Source organism: Pongo abelii, chromosome 9 (assembly GCF_028885655.2).
Source record: "Pongo abelii isolate AG06213 chromosome 9, NHGRI_mPonAbe1-v2.0_pri, whole genome shotgun sequence".
NCBI lineage: Eukaryota > Metazoa > Chordata > Mammalia > Primates > Hominidae > Pongo > Pongo abelii.
The window spans coordinates 2,008,783-2,012,336 of NC_071994.2; positions in this window are offsets into that span (position 1 = coordinate 2,008,783).

Consider the following 3,554-nt stretch of genomic DNA (forward strand, 5'->3'; position numbering starts at 1 on the left):
GGATTAGACGTGTTTCCCTTCCCTTGACATGCTCTGTCTTGCAGAAGCTGGTCCGGGAGGACACCTGTTACCTTTTAAGGTGAATTTCCTATTAAGATGCTTCTGTTCAGTGATTTCCCAGTGGAATGTGCTTTCCTTAGTCCCACCCAGGGGAGCCAGCGGGCGCCGCCTTGAGCAGTGACAGTGACAGGTAGTAGGGATCTGCCTGCGGCTGGAGGCCTCGTGGGAGACTTTCACGGAGTGCCTGATATCCTGAACCATCCGCGGAGGGGCAGAAGGCCCCTGGCGTGTCAGATCTCTTGTCCTTGTTTAAACAAAATGGAATATTTTCCCCTTAATAAAACTCTTAGGAAGAATTGCCCATTTCTGTTTTTCAGGAACATCACCTTTCACAGAATGGCCCTGATCCCCCGAGTCATTCTGTAAAAATGGAATTTACAGCCAGGTGCGGCGGCTCACGCCTGTAATCCCAGCATTCTGGGAGGCCAAGGTGGATGGATCACCTGAGGTCTGGAGTTTGAGACCAGCCTGACCAACATAGAGAAACCCCGTCTATACTAAAAGCACAAAAATTAGCTGGGCGTGGTGGCGCCTGCCTGTAATCTGAGCTAGCTGCTCGGGAGGCTGAGGCAAGAGAACCACTGCAACCCGGGAGGCAGAGGTTGCAGTGAGCGGAGATTGCGCCATCGCACTCCAGCCTGGGCAACAAGAGCAAAACTCCGTCTCAAAAAAAAAAAAAGGAATTAAAGGAATTTACTGCCAGTGCAGGGGTGTGCTGGGATGCATTAACAATGGGCTCTCAGGGAGAAAACACATGCTTTGCTTTGGAGCGTATTCCAGTGACCATGGTGTGAATATTCCCACCCAGGCTGATTATCAAGCAAACCCGAAATGCTGCACTCAGCAGGGGAGAGGATTGGTCATTTCGAGGTGGGGGGTGAGCGCCGGCTCCAGTGCCCCACAAGAGTGACTTTGACGATGGAAAGTTCTCAGTGGGACCTCAGGGGTTCGCTGCCTCTCCACGGGGTCCAGACTCTGGTCCAAGCAGCAATTTGCATCCCTCACTGCCCTCTTCACTCCTATCCCCACCCCCAGGGCCCACCTGGCTCACTCCCTGCCTCCCTCCCACCTGCCGCCTATCCTGAATGAGCCTCCTCCCTGGGGCCTCGGAGAGGGGAGCCGCCTGGCCGCATGAGTCCAAACAAGGACAGGGATCATGGTGGGGTTTGCATTCACACGCCATCTTTGCTCCACTGAACTTCTGTGGAGCAGACCCCAGATCCTCAGGTGCAGGGCTGTGGTGGAGCTGGCAGGGCCACAGGTGGGGCTGGGCTCCCCATGAGTCTCCTGGGAGGGTGCAGGACTCTGCCCGCAGCCCGTCTTGCTGCAGTTACCATTGGTTCCCATGTCCAGGGCACCCACGTCACACCCCTCATCTGCTCAGTCAGCCCGAGGCAGCTCCCAGCCTCAGGAAAGCCCAGAAGCAACTGGAAGAGTCCGGGGGTGGGAGGCGCGAGGACATCAGACAGACCTGGGGCGGCCGGGCAGTGCAGGCCTGCCTCAGCCTTCTTTGGCCTGGGCTTGAAGGCAGGCCCGCGCCTGAGGGGTCTCGGGTGTTCTGCAGAGGTCTGAGGTGGTCTGGAATGGTCCGAGGTGGCCAGAGGGGTCTGGGGGTGGTCTGCAGTGGTGTGGGGTGCTGTGGGGTGGTCTGGGGTGGTCTGCAGTGGTCTGGGGTGGCCTGAGGGGTTTGGGGTGGTCTGGAGTGGTCTGCAGTGGTCTGGGGTGGTCTGCAGTGGTCTGGGGTCAGCTGGGCCTTTGCCTACTATTTGGTGCCCAGTGCAGGCCCACAGGTTAATGGTCAGTCTGGTCAGCCTGCGTCCTAGGGGACGGAGGTGTCAGATCTGGATGAAGAGCTGGGATGAGGGACTCAGCACGGCCATGGTGGCAGCTCTGAGTTTGGGGTGACTGCAGTGGGCCTGGGCCGCCCCCACGCTGGCAGTGCTCCAGCTCAGCTCTGAGCCCCTCTTTCCTTCCTGCTGCCACCCCCACACCCGGCTCTCATCACCTCACACCCGGGCTCTTGCAGCAGCCTGGCCTCCCACTGGGCTCTGCACTCTGCACACAGTAGGCACCCTCTGCACACACCAGACCCTTGACTTGGGAGTGGGCAGGGAGGCCCCCAGACAGCACCCTCATCATGACTCCACCGATGAAGCTGGCCAGTGCCCACTCCTAGGGGAGAGCATGCAGGCCCAGCAGCTTCCCCTCCTCTCCCCGTGGAGAGAGAGAATCTGGGAGAACGGGGCCTGGGGAGCAGTGGCTGGACAGCCCTGGAGAGCTCTGCCGACCAGTCCTTGGGTGCAAGCTGTGCTCCTACTGAGCCCACCTTGCTGGGACTCAGCTGTGAGGCTGGTGGGGACCATCTGGCTGTGCTAGGTCAGCAGCTCCACTGCGGGGTAGGTGCTGGGAGGAGGGCAGGGAGGGGAGCTGAGGGCTCTGCTGGCGATGGGACCGCATCAGGCCCCTGGCTGCAGCAAGTTCCCCCAACAAAGGCGAGACAAGCGTGTCAGGCCCAGGGCTGAGCAGGATGGCGTCCGGACTCGGGTGAAGTTACTCCGCCAGGCGTGTCCTCGAGAGCTGCTTGTAGGTGAATGCCCCTGTGCCACAGTTGTGAGTCAGGCCCTGGGCACGGGTAGCTCCCAGTTGAAAGGCCTGGCATGAGAAGTCAGACCCGCTGGTCGGTGCAGGCCAGACAACTGGAGGAAGTTTCTCAAACCCACAGGGCCCAGCAAAGCTTCCTCCAGTGATGGGAGCGTTCTGGGTCTTCCCAGTCCAGCCAGGAGCCCCAGCTGCGCGCCGCTCTAGAGGCCCTGAAACGTGGCTGATGCAGTATTCATGATTGCATTGTAAACAGCTGTGGTGGCTGGAGATGGCCACGCTGGATGGTGCGGAGCCGAGACAGGCCTTCGAAACGGAGCGGAAGGCGTGCCTGTGCAGCTGTCACTCTGCTCTGTGGTTGAGGGTCACCAGGTAAAGTGCTGGATGGCAGCTGAATCTGAATTGCAGGTAAACCATGACTGTTCTTCGTGTGTGTGCCATGTAATATTTGGGACACTGTTGGAGACAAATACTGAGGAAGCCTCTGTTCTTTATCTGAAATTCGTGGCTTAACAGGTGCCCTGTATTTCCATCGGTGGATCTGGCTGCCCTGTTCATACACCGGCAGCAGGACAGCCTGTGTCTGGATGAAGCCTGCAGTCAGCAGTCGAGTGGTCAGTGGGAGGCTGCTGTTGGGCCTCTGGTGGTCTCAAGGACAAATGGAGTCTTGGCTGAGGACACAGAGGCTGTGGACTTGCCGGCTCTGGCTGCCCTCGGGCCCCCACACAACCTGGCTGCCCAGGGAACAAACTGGAGGCTGGAAACCGGCCCCTCTGAGCGTGGGCCAGAGGTGAGGCTGCCTGCCGGGTCCTGCCCTCCCACAGGCCCTGCCTACCCCACCTGCCCTCCTTCCTGCCATCACTGAGCATGGGAGCATCCTGGGGGTCTGTGTCCAG